This window comes from Aquarana catesbeiana, linkage group LG12 (assembly GCF_042186555.1).
Source record: "Aquarana catesbeiana isolate 2022-GZ linkage group LG12, ASM4218655v1, whole genome shotgun sequence".
Taxonomy (NCBI): Eukaryota; Metazoa; Chordata; class Amphibia; order Anura; family Ranidae; genus Aquarana; species Aquarana catesbeiana.
In genome coordinates this window covers 227,492,195-227,506,230 of record NC_133335.1, presented here as the reverse complement: position 1 = coordinate 227,506,230, position 14,036 = coordinate 227,492,195, and the positions used below count along the sequence as shown (strand labels likewise).

At 42.1% G+C, this 14,036-nt stretch overlaps 1 protein-coding gene across 3 annotated transcripts in view; it reads right to left on the bottom strand.

The window, feature by feature from the left end:
- BAIAP2 (BAR/IMD domain containing adaptor protein 2) overlaps nucleotides 1-14,036 on the bottom strand; it is a 228,947-nt gene that overhangs the window by 29,001 nt on the left and 185,910 nt on the right. The window lies entirely within an intron of this gene.

The following is a 14,036-nucleotide window of genomic DNA, read 5'->3' as shown; positions in this document are numbered from 1 at the left end:
TGGGGAATCGATTATTGTTCACACTCCATTCATTGTGCCTACATACGAGCATCTTCTGCACCCCAGAGGATCTCCACAGTTTCCTTGGTTTGTAGTGCAAAACAGCAAGAAGAATTATTGAAGGATCGAACCACAATAGTCCAGTTACAGATTTAACACCAGCGATGGTCAAAGAGGGGAACCCTCCCCCCCCCCCCCCCCCCCAGGCCTTTTCTGACACTTTATGTTCACATGTAACAATCAGTATTTTTTTGCTAGAAAATTACTTAGAACCCCCAAACATTATATATATATTTTTTTTTTTAAAGCAAAGGCTCTAGAGAATAAATTTGTTGATGTCACACGATATTTGCAAAGAGGTTTTTCAAACACTATTTTTTGGGAAAAAAAAATAAAAAATTTTGAATTTTGATGAAAAAAAAAAAAAAAAAAAAACACAATAGGCAACACATTTTTATTGTAAAATATAACAGATGAAGTTATGGTGAGTAAATAGAAAAACAACAACATGTTGCGCTATAAAATTACGCAAGCCCGTGCAATGGCAACAAACTATGTACATTTTACTTTCCATAGGCGATTAAAAGCCTTTACAGGTTACCACTTACACAGAGAAGGTCTGATGCTTGAATTATTGGCCATGATCTGACGTTTGCGATAATACCTCACATGTGCAGGACGATCGCTGTTTGCGTGCGCGCGGGACAGATGCACATGTTTGCATTTGCATGCTAGCACGAAAGGACAGGGGCACTTTACTTTTTTTTTTAATTCTGAATTTTTTCAATTTTTTTTTTATTCTGATTTTTTTTTATTGATTTTTTTTTTTCTAAAATTTTTTTTTTTTTTTTATTGATTTTTTTTTTTACACTGTTGCTTTAAAGCGGAGTTCCACCCAAAAGTTGAACTTCCGCTTATTCATCTCCCCCCCCCGTGCCACAATTGGCACCTCTCAGGGGGGAGGGGGGCCAATGGGGACCGTTTTTGACAGGTGCCTTTCCCCACTTTCGGGTCGTGGCGAAGTACGTCAGCAGCTCGGCCCCCCTCCTCCTCCCTCCCATTCTGCTGGGCCAGTGAGAGAGCACAGCACGCTTACTTATGCGCAGTAGGGACCCGGCCAGGATGCCGAAAGGCTACACCGCCGGGTCCTCTTACCAGCAATGGCGGCACCTGACCAGCCGATGGGAACATCAGCTGCGGTGCCGACGTCGCTGGACAGGACAGGTAAGTGTCCTAATGTTAAAAGTCAGCAGCTGTAGTATGTGTAGCTGCTGACTTTTAATTTTTAAAGGGGCGGGTGGACATGTGACAGGTCCTCTTTATGGAGAGATCTGGGGGTCTATAAGACACTATAAGACACCAAATCCCTCCAAGATCGGCGTTTCTGAATGTTTTTGATTTTCAAATAAATGCAGCAGATGGTTTATGAGTAAAGCGGAAGTGATGTCATGTCATCGCTTTCATCTACTATTACTAACAGCCAATGAAAGGCGATCGTGCCGGCTGGTCGCTCAGGTCTCCCGGTGGGACAGAAGAGCCGTGGAAGGCAGCGGGAATGGGGAGGAGTACCTTCCCCCTGCTTGTAATAGCATTCGAGTGGCTGGTGATCCGCTCAGATTGCCATTACAAGACAGCCGACCGCTGACTCTAATAAACGGTCTTGGGGTGATGCCTGCAGCTGCATATCCTCCCGCGATAGCCACTGAAAATCCAGCGTTCCATAGTATAGTAAACAAATGGTTCCCCACCCCTCCCTTCCTTATCCACCTTTAATCGCCCGACCTTCACCGACCTCCTCACCCAAATCAGTACCCTAGAAACCCCCTTCCCCTATTTTTTGGCTCCCGGAAACATGTTGGCTACTTTATTGTCACTACTGGACTAAAATGATATCTGGACTACTGAATGGTAGTTTGGAGCTTCAAACTTAATGTTTTGTTACCACAAATGAAAAAAAAAAACATTGACGGTGGAGATCCTCTGAGGTGGAGAAGCTGCCACCTAGTAACTAGGTTACCTACCAGAACATCATTACAATACTACTAGGCTGCCTCTGTCAGGTCTGACGAGAAGACCACCTTAGGAAAGATGGAGCTGAACCCACAAAGTTGGCCAGTTGGTGCTGCTGTCCAGTAGTATTGTACGGATGATGGAATAGGTGACTAGGCAGGCGGATTCTACACCCCAGAGGATCTCCAAAGATCTATTGGTTTGTAGTGCAGAAGAGCAAGAAGAAGAATTGAGGCATCACACCCACCGTTCATCTCCTTCTTCAGGGCTTGCAATAGGAAACAAGGTATCAGGACTTAAACACTGGACCTTGAATAGAATTGTATCCACTTTGATTATACGTACAGATTTCACCAGCAGCCTCAATAAAAGTTGTATCTGGGCTATTGGAATGGTGGGTTAGACGCTTCAATTTCTCTTGCAGTTTCACGCTACAAAGCAAGGACACTGGTAGCAATTGGCTTCTTACACCACCAGCTTGTCAGGTTAAGAGAGAAGTGACGAGGGATGTGAATAGAGGAGTGAAAAGAGATGTGACGTTAGAAGTGACAAGGGATGGGACATCGCTTCACCTGATAAGCTGGCGGTGTGCAGTGTCTTTTCGTTCTTCTATGCTCCCCTGCTTTCTGGATGAAGCTTTTGATTGCATGTGAGACACCTGACCTGCCCATCATCTGAACACCTTTATCGGGACTAGAAGATATGGTATGCTATGGTGACTATTGGGCTCCTTGTCAGGTCAGGTCAGGTGTCAGCAATAAGACAACCTTAGGAAGTGGAGGGACGGAGGCAATTGTTTAGTTGGTGCCACCTATTCCATCACCATCACAATAGTTTTGGACAGCAACACCAACTGGACAACCTTGTGGGTTCATCTTTTCCTAAGATCATCTTTGTGAGGACAGGCACGCCAATGGCCAATTGAAGCAGCATACACGGGGAGAGGACAATGTAGCTGCCGATTGGGAGGTGATGTCGATACCGGCAGGTAACTCTGCAACAGAGCAAAGAGAAGAGAGCAGTATACAGCGCAGCATGAGGACAAACGTACTATACAAGATTCTGGGTTTACATTCAATTTAAATATCCTGGGTCCAGTCATCACTAAGCAATGCCCCGTCGCTATCCGCCATTACTGGTCAGTGTGGAGCCATGATAACTAATAGCAGCCAAATGGGTCAGATCCCAACTTCAGCTCAGATTTCGATTTTTGTTTTTTGATACAGTGGGGATTACGACTAACATTTCCTTATGACCCCACTGGGAAGGGTGGCCTTATCCTGGGGACATAGATCTTACTATGGAAACCCTGGGAGATTAGATTGGGGGAGAGTTGGGTGCAATTCAAGGCCGTCAGGATCTGTAACACTTCCTTCTCCAGCTTCCGCTCTGGCACCCATTGTACCCAACTCTCCAATGACTCAACTCCCCACCCCCCCCGACATTGCAACCTTCCGACATCACCACCAAACATCGCAACCTAACATCACAACGGCCCGACATCACCACCCAACACTGCAACCTAACCTCCCGCCATCACCACCCAACATCGCAACCTACCTCCCGACATCACCACCCTACATCGCAACCTACCTCCCGACATCTCAACCTAACCTCTCGACATCCCAACCTAACCTCTCGACATCCCAACCTAACCTCTCGACATCCCAACCTAACCTCCCGACATCACCACTCAACTTCCTGACATCTCAACCTAACATCACAAACAGATACAAGACTAAAGAAGGAATTCAAATCTTTAACACTTTGCAAGAAAACAAGTGAAGTATAGAAGGATTAGTACCAGTCCAAGAGATTTCCCTTCACTTCCTGTCACATGACAATCCAGACAGGAAGTGAGGAAATCTCTGCAACAAAGACGCCAACAGTGAAATAAAATCCTAAAACTCCTCACGACACTTTACAGATCATACCGGACCAAGGATCCGATTGAATCCGGGGGACTGTGATTGGAGGGTATTGACCTATCGGATGCAGTTGAAATGAGGGAGTTTATATTCTATATATAGAATGGGCTAGAATGTTTACTTCTAATGGAAATGAAGACTTCCAATTATACAGTGTAGATTGGTGAAGTTTGTGTTCAAAAGGGTCACTTAGGAGTGGAGCAATAAGAAGCTCCAGCCCCCTCCCCCACTCAAACTATATTAGAAAATTTATATATATATATATATTCAGTGTTGTATTGAACCGCATCAGGTTATTAATGTTTGGTAATATGCTGACATCTAGTGGTGGTTTTCAGCCACTACACCTCAGTTACATATGTGATTTGGTATCTACCTCTATCGCCCCCCCCCATCTAGACCCTCCCTGTTTCCTCAGTCAACGTTAGTACTTTGCAGAGAGAGGGCTTAGGAAAGCCATTGTCATCTTACACCTTTATTATCTGAAGAAAAAAATTGCATTTGATTCAACTTCTGTGTCTTTTTGAGGAGTTAAGCTGCCTGTGGGAGGTGTGAAGTCAGCAGGTGACCATACTGTCCGAACAGACTGAGTCTAAGGAGGAATGTCAAGGCATAAAGCGCCATTGGATACAGATTATATATACACACCTATATCTATGTCATTGCAGTTTGTGGAAAGTTAAAGAAATTCTATAAGAGCGACATTAGGTGAGCAGAAGTCACAGATAACAGTAAAAACTAACAGGGGTTCTAAAATCCTGTTTATTCAGAGCTAAAAAATAAAAAAAAATAAAAAGGAGGTTTGGCTGGGCGTAAGGAAACGGTTCCCGCAGCGGTCTGCAGCCCCGCCTCTCCTCAAGTAGAAAGTTAATTAACTAGTATAATGTATTAGAATGATTAATTGTTGTATAACTTTATACTGATGGAAAGCTAGATAGTTTATTCTTTATTAATTATGAAGAAGGGGCGGGATTAAGGCGAAGTTCCAGTTCCCCCCAATTCATTATTTTTTTTAAATACTCCGCTGTAATTGCGTCCACTTCAACTGCATTATTTGATAATGTCATTATTGTGTTTTTTTTTCAATTTTGTGTTTAAAAACTAACCTGCTCTCGGAAGCAGGAAGTATCCATCTCTGCTGTGGGCATCTGAAGCCCTCGTCATCGTTTCCAGGATTCGGTGCAGCTGGCTACCCAGCATGCACCTCCCGATCTCGCACCTGCGCAGTAATTCCACTGCACGGCGCTGTTTAAGTATTAGGTGATTCCCATGGACTCCTGGAATAGAGGACGCCGATATCCCAGGAGTCCACGCGAATCGCCTGACGAAATCGCCTAGGCGGCCGAAAATAATTGCAAATAAGGTATATAAAAAAAATATATAAAATTAAATAAATATTGCCATTTATAACAGCATTCTGGATGGGCGTGACAATGATTGGACATCTAAAATATGGGTGGAACTCCGCTTTAAATTAAGCTGCTACTACTTCCTAACTCCTTTTCAGATCTCAAAACCAAAATGATTTTGTTTCTTTTACAGTTTTATGTTTGTTTTGTGCGACTATTACTGTAGGATTACTTTGCGATTCCATCTTTAAGCCCCTTTCACGCGAACGTGCCGATCGGGTCCGCCCGTCAGTTTTTCAGGTGGACCCGAACGGACCACCCATTTTTTCTCTAGGGAGCGGCAGATGTCAGCAGACACCCGCCGGGCATTCGATCCGATAAAAACAGACAGATGGGCCCCATCTGTCCGATTCCGTCCAACCGCCCCATAGAGGGGATCAACGGAGAGCAGGGTGGATAAAAATCAATGATTTTTGAAAAAAAAAAAATTTTGATTTAAAGCGGAGGGCCACCCTAAAGTAAAAAATAACATTAACATTCTCAAAAAAAAAAAAAAAAAAAAAATTGTAAAAAAAAAAAAAAAATTATTTTTACTTACCAGAAACCCTTGTTGCTAGGCAGTCTTCCTAATCTGGCTCTTCCTATTCTGCGGCGCTTCCTCCTCTTCGGTGAGCGGCCCCGTTGCCTTCTGGGACATGTGTGTGTGTCCCAGTAAACAACAGGGCCATTCGCAAAGCGCCGCGCGATAGGAAACGGGCAGTGAAGCCGCAAGGCTCCACTGCCTGTTTCCCTTAGTTAGGATGGCGGCGCCGGCACCCGATCAGATGGACGGATCGGCCTCGGGGGGCAGGCATCGCGGGCTCGCTGAACAGGTAAGTGTCCTTATTAAAAGTCAGCAGCTACAGGGTTTGTAGCTGCTGACTTTAAAAAATAAATAAATAAAATCGCGGCTGGAACACACTTTAAATCAGATTTTTTTTTTTTTTTTTATTTAAAATCAGATTTTTTTTTAATTTTTACCATATAAAATGCTTTTGGAGTAAAAATCTATCTAAATATAGTTTTCTATTTGAGATGCATGAATAATTTAGTTTATTCAGCATGAAATGGAGCTTAGTTATGTAGCATGAGGCTGTATATTCTACAATATTTACACTTTTGGTAAACTCATTCAATGAATCCAAGCTCTGCAAGCTGAGAGAACATGCACTGCATTGATGCATTCACACAATTTCACAGTAACCATTAGATAAAAAAAAAAGTTCAGGAATATTCCTTTATCCAATTGCTTTGCAAATCTATGTACACTACAAACTGTATGATTGAATTGGTCCCGATATTGCAGTTTTACTAACCTGACCGCTTATTATTCTAAATAGGAAACCTTCATTTTGTTTGCAAATATTAAAGATTCTAACTACCAACTATGAGTCCTTACATTTAAAGAGCACATGTCATTTCAGATCCATCATTGCAGCACCCTTTAGCGGGCATCCACTCACCTGCTGCTGCCACGTCCCTCACCTGGTTGTGTCACTGCCGCATCACCAGCCATCCCATTAAAGTAAATGGGACTGACGGTGAGTTAACAGCGGGTCAGAGGAGGAGCCAACAGCGGGTCAGAGGAGGAGCCAACAGCGGGTCAGAGGAGGAGCCAACAGCGGGTCAGAGGAGGAGCCAACAGCGGGTCAGAGGAGGAGCCAACAGCGGGTCAGAGGAGGAGCCAACAGCGGGTCAGAGGAGGAGCCAACAGCGGGTCAGAGGAGGAGCCAACAGCGGGTCAGAGGAGGAGCCAACAGCGGGTCAGAGGAGGAGCCAACAGCGGGTCAGAGGAGGAGCCAACAGCGGGTCAGAGGAGGAGCCAACAGCGGGTCAGAGGAGGAGCCAACAGCGGGTCAGAGGAGGAGCCAACAGCGGGTCAGAGGAGGAGCCAACAGCGGGTCAGAGGAGGAGCCAACAGCGGGTCAGAGGAGGAGCCAACAGCGGGTCAGAGGAGGAGCCAACAGCGGGTCAGAGGAGGAGCCAACAGCGGGTCAGAGGAGGAGCCAACAGCGGGTCAGAGGAAGAGCCAACAGCGGGTCAGAGGAAGAGCCAACAGCAGGTCAGAGGAAGAGCCAACAGCGGGTCAGAGGAAGAGCCAAAGAGCCAACAGCGGGTCAGAGGAAGAGCCAACAGCAGGTCAGAGGAAGAACCAACAGCGGGTCAAAGGAGTAGACAACAGCGGGTCAGAGGAGGAGCCAACAGCGGGTCAAAGGAGGAGACAACAGCGGGTCACAGGAGGAGCCAACAGCAGGTCAGAGGAGGAGCCAACAGCGGGTCAGAGGAAGAGCCAACAGCGGGTCAGAGGAAGAGCCAACAGCAGGTCAGAGGAAGAGCCAACAGCAGGTCAGAGGAAGAGCCAACAGCGGGTCAGAGGAAGAGCCAACAGCAGGTCAGAGGAAGAACCAACAGCGGGTCAAAGGAAGAACCAACAGCGGGTCAAAGGAGTAGACAACAGCCGGTCAGAGGAGGAGCCAACAGCGGGTCAAAGGAGGAGACAACAGCGGGTCACAGGAGGAGCCAACAGCAGGTCAGAGGAGGAGCCAACAGCGGGACAGAGGAGGAGCCAACAGCGGGACAGAGATGACAGTTGCTCTTTAAAAATTCTGATTTAAAATAGACTTGATTTAAATCAAATCCACCCTGGTGATCAGGCGGATCTGTAAAGGGCCTTATCTTTAAATTTTTTTACTACTAACCTCCGCTCCCCAAACAAGACAGCTGCAGATCGCTGTGTGACCACGCCCCTTCCTTTATTAAAAACAACGCAGATCCTTCCAGCAAGGGAGGGGAAAGTGAGAGATCATTTATTGGTTGGCAGATGAAAAGTGTGCAGAGAAATGACGCTGAAGGCACAGAAGTATAAAAAAAAAAAAAATATGGAAATAAAGGCAGATTGTATAAAATGTTTATTAGCCTCGTATGGTACAGCCGCTCAAAAGATCAAAATCACAGTTAGCATGTCACCGAGAACCATTTCCCCCAGAAAGAAAAAAAAAAAAAAAAAAAGTAACGATTAAGAAAAAAAAATATATATATAAGATTTATAATGAGAGAAACAAGTCCAAGAAGCAAGCAAGGCCAATATCCAATGATAAAAAAAGATCCCCCATATTGCCCCATTTAAATGCAATAAATAAAAATTCATACAAGAACATCATTACAGGGCACGGTTTATTTTTTTTCTTAACAAAAAAAAAAAAAAAAAAAAGAAGGGAGTATGAAGCACTGTACATTCTTTATACAAGATTCTACATTCTGTCCATCACTGAACCAAATTAAAAAAAATTAAAGAAAAATAAATGCACAGCGGGAAGCAATAACTTTATGAATAAAATGACAGGATTTATAAAAAAAAAAAAAAAGAGCGATCGTTCCAGCAATGTAGGGAATGGCCTTTTCTAGTGTCCAGTTTTATTCTGTTTACTGATGAGAAGTCCAATCCACATTATACATCCCACATGAAGCTCTATAGACCTACAGACTGACATCATTCAGGGCTGTCTGTTCTTGTGGGTTTAAAAAAAAAAAAAAAAAAAAAATTAAATACAATAAAATTTTAAAAAACGTGCAGCAGTTTTTGCCGACGTAACACACCATAATGCACTGTAGAGCTCTGCCATGTCTCGCATTGCACAGACTGCAAAATGTGTTAGAGCTGTGCCCACTTTGAGGTGCAGCTGAAAGTGAATGGCACCATAGAGTGCATGGTTTGAGCAAAACTGCTAAAAAAAAAAAAAAAAAAAAAAAAAGAAACAAAATACATACATTTTTAAAGGTGTTTTTTTTTTTTTTTTTTGTTTGTTTGGTTTTTTGTTTGTTTTTTTTAGATAAAACGTTGGGCAGATTTGTTGTGTGTATTTTATGCATTTTTTTTTCTTAACATGCTGAGAACATTTTTTACTGCTTTTGACATTTAAATTTGACATAAAATAGAGCTACAAATATGAAAAGTAGCAAAAACATTCTCAGAATGCCAAAAAATAAATAAATCGGTTTATTCTTTTTCTAATTATTTTTAGGGTTGAAATGAAATGTTGAAAGGAGCAAGTAATTTTAATAACATGTTAACAAAAAAATAAAAAAATTGCAGTACAGTGAGGGGGGAAAAAAAAAAAAAGTGTTTGACCCCCTGCTGATTTTGTACGTTTGCCCCACTGACGAAGAAACGATCAGTCTATAATTTTAATGGTCGGTTTATTTTAACAGTGAGAGACAGAACAACAAAAATATCCAGAAAAACGCATTTCAAAAAAGTTATAAATTGATTTGCATTTTAATGAGTGAAATAAGTATTTGACCCCTTCGCAAAACATGACTTAGTAGTTGGTGGCAAAACCCTTGTTGGCAATCACAGAGGTCAGACATTTCTTGTAGTTGGCCACCAGGTTTGCACACATCTCAGGAGGGATTTTGTCCTCTTTGCAGATCATCTCCAAATCATTACGTTTTCGAGGCGGACGTTTGGCAACTCGAACCTTCAGCTCCCTCTATACATTTTCTATAGGATTAAGGTCTGCAGACTGGCTAGGCCACTCCAGGACCTTAATGTGCTTCTTCTTGAGCCACTCCTATGTGTTGCCTTGGCCGTGTGTTTTGGGTCATTGTCATGCTGGAATACCCATCCACGACCCATTTTCAATACCCTGGCTGAGGGAAGGAGGTTCTGACCCAAGATTTGAAGGTACATGGCCCCGTTCATTGTTCCTTTGATACGGTGAGGATGTCCTGTCCCCTTAGCAGAAGAACACCCCCAAAGCATAATGTTTCAACCTCCGTGTTTGATGGTGGGGACGGTGTTCTTGGGGTCATAGGCAGCACTCCTTCTCCTCCAGACACGGCAAGTTGAGTTGATGCCAAAGAGCTCAATTTTGGTCTCCTCTGACCACAACTCTTTCCCCCAGTTCTCCTCTGAATCATTCAGATGTCCATTAGCAAACTTCAGATGGTCCTGTACATGTTCTTTCCTGAGCAGGGGGACCTTGTGGGGGCTGCAGGATTTCAGTCCTTCACGGCGTAGTGGGTCACCAAATGTTTTCTTGGTGACTATGGTCCCAGCTGCCTTGAGATCATTGACAAGATTCTCCCGTGTAGTTCTGGGCTGATTCCTCACCGTTCTCATTGAAACTCCAGGAGGTGAGATCTTGCATGGAGCCCCAGACCGAGAGAGATTAACAGTTTTGTGTTTCTTCCATTTGCGAATAAATCGCACCAACTGTTGTCACCATCTCACTGCTTTGGCGATGGTCTTGTAGACCATTCCAGCCTTGTGTAGGTCTACAATCTTCTCCCCAACATCCTTGGACAGCTCTTTGGCCTTGGCCATGGTGGAGAGATTGGAATCTGATTGCTTCTATGGACAGGTGTCTTTTATACAGGTAACAAGCTGCGATTAGGAGCACTCCCTTTAAGAGAGTGCTCCTAATCTCAGCTCGTTACCTGTATAGAAGACACCTGGGAGCCAGAAATCTTGCTGACTGATAGGGGATCAAATACTTATTTCACCAATTAAAATGAAAATCAATTTATAACTTTTTTGAAATGCGTTTTCCTGGATATTTTTGTTGTTATTCTGTCTCTCACTGTTGAAATAAACCGACCATTAAAATTATATACGGATCGGTTCTTTGTCAGTGGGGCAAACGTACAAAATCAGCAGGGGATCAAACACTCCCCCCCCCTCACTGTATACATTGTCCTTCCGCACATTAAATTTCACATGAACTGTAAATTCAGTCAAACTTTTGAAGCATCCGGCAGCATTAAACTTCCTTCCATTGCTTTTCATACAGAGGTGTAGATGCGTTGTTGCTGTACCATGTTGCATTTTGATAATCTGGACCCCCCCCCCAACCTGCCAAACTGAAGTCTTAAACTTAACAGAGCTACAAACTGTCCTGTAAACACATAAAACTGGACAGGATACGAGTTTATGGTAATTTTAGTGAAGAGGGGAAATAAAAGTCGCATGCTGGGAGACTCTCTCTGTTCCGGATCTCACATGCGACTACTTTGCATGGAAAGGTGTATAAAGAAACATGAAGAAGTCATTAAAATAAAATGCAAATGTTGTGTGCCGCTCTCAAGTCGTCATCTGAAAAGCAGCGATTAGGAAGAACGGGGAATTGCTGGATTTAAACAAGCATCTCCCCCCGTTCTGCCTTGTGACAAGACACCGATCACAGCTCCCTGTAATCGGGAGCAGTGATCAGTGCTGTGTCACACATAGCCACGCCCCCCCCCCCCCCCCCACAGTTAGAAACACTCAATAGGACACACTTAACCCCTTCACTGCCTCCTAGTGGTTAACCCCTTCACTGCAAGTCACATTTACACAGTAATCAATGCATTTTTAATTGCACTGATCGCTGTATAAATGTGAATGGTCACAAAATCGCGCCAAAAGTGTCCGATCTGTCCACCATAATGTCGCAGTCACGATAAAAAAAAAAAAAAAAAAAAAAAAAAAAACACTGATCGCCGCCATTACTAGTAAAAAAAAAAAAAATTATTAATAAAAATGCCATAAAACTATCCCCTATTTTGTAGACGCTATACATTTTGCGCAAACCAATCAATAAACGCTTATTGCGTTTTTTTTTTTAACCAAAAATATGTAGAAGAATATGTATCGGCCTAAACTGAGGAAAAAAAAATGTTTTTTTATATATTTTTTGGGGATATTTATTATAGCAAAAAGTAAAAAATAATGCTTTTTTTTTTTTTTTTTTTTTTCAACATTGTTGCTATTTTTTTTGTTTATAGCGCAAAAAATAAAAACCGCAGAGGTGATCAAATACCACCAAAAGAAAGCTCTATTTGTGTGGAAAAAAGGACGTCAATTTTGTTTGGGAGCCACATCACACGACCGCGCAATGGTCAGTTAAAGCGATGCAGTGCCGAATCGCAAAAAGTGCTCTGGTCTTTGGGCAGCCAAATGGTTTGGGGCTTAAGTGGTTAAGATGGCTTGACGGTAACAGCCCTTTGTACGGGACAGCCCATGTTTTTGGTAAATGGCAGCAACCCAGTAGATACGTGCACTGCCGAAAAATTTGTTCATTTTCGTTTCAATCGTTTTCCTTTTTTTTAATTTATTTTGTTGTTTTCGGGTCATTCGTTGTGATCGCAATTCGTTAAAAAAAAAAAAAAAAAAAAAAAAACGGAAATTCGAAAACCTGAAAATTCGAAAATCTGTAATAACTAATAATAGCTCAACTATCACAGGTATTGGAATTTCCTTTCAAATTTGGCTGTTAGTGAACATAACGAATACGAATTTATCCGAAATTACGAACTATCCAAAATGATGAATGCTGCATCTAAATGAATGGAACGTAACGAATTAATAATAAATTATAATAATAATAACATATTATAATTTAATATTAATTTGTTCCGTTCCATTCGTTTAGATGTGGCATTCGTTATTTCGGATAATTCGTAACTTCGAATAAATTCGTATTTGTTACGTTCACTAACAGCCAAATTTGAAAGGAAGTTCCAATACCTATAATAGTTAACTAACTAATAACTTAACAACTATAAGTATTGGAACTTACGTTCACTAAAAGCCAAATTTGAAAGGAACGAATACGAATTTATCCGAAATAACGAATGCCGCATCTAAATGAATGGAACGGAACAAATTAATAATAACGTTCTTATTATTATAGTAATTTATTATTATTAATTTGTTACGTTCAATTCGTTTAGATGCGGCATTCGTTATTTCAGATAGTTCGTAACTTTGGATAAATTCATGTTCAATATGTTCACTAACAGCAAAATTTGAAAGGAAATTCCAGTACCTTTAATTTAATAGCTAATAATAGTTACGATATTATTAGTTATTTCGGGTTTTCAAATTTCCGATTTTTTTCGAATTTCCGCTTTTTACAAATTTCCAATTTTACGAATTTCCGATTTTTTTTTTCGCATTTTTGAATTTTCAATTTTTTTCAGATTTACAAATTTTTTCGAATCTACAAATTTTCAAATTTGTAGATTCGAAGAAAAAAAAATTTCAAAGTTACAAATATTCCCGAAAAGTTTGTTAAACTGGTTTTCGTTAATTTGGATATTTCCAAATAAACAAATTTGGTCGAAATTCGCAAAAAAAAGAAATTCGGAAAGAAACGAATTGCACATGTCTACAACCCAGCTTCATACCCATCAGGGGCTCTGGGGGCGCCTTGCTGCAGAAGTTCTCAGCTCCCCACCACCACATCACCATGTAGGCTCTGCAAGAGGAGTCTCACTCCTTAACGCTACATTTCCTGAAATATAAAACAAAAAAGGGCGAGTGGGAGAGAAAGACGCTACTCTACTGACCCGGAGAAGGTCACGTGTCCTGAAAACCGAAACACGAGTTCTGGGTGACCTGTTGTGGTCAGTAGCATCCAATGTACAGGAAAGCTATGGCTTCTCACATTAACATGGCAGTGCGCTTTTCACAGCTAGTTAATCGCGGTCCCTGCATGCGGTCGCAGCAACCGCACTCCTTATTCTTCCAACTGAATGTAACCAAAGATTGGTTTGGCGGTGACTGCAAAAAAAAAAAAATGGCGCCTGTGCGTTCTTGTCCACTTTACTGTTCTACTTTTAGGCTCTCTGGAGACTTTGATAACAGTGTGAAACGCGTCAGTGGTTTTATCTTTGCTGCATGGATTTATTATAAGAATAAAGAAATCGTTTTCCTTGCAGTGCGACC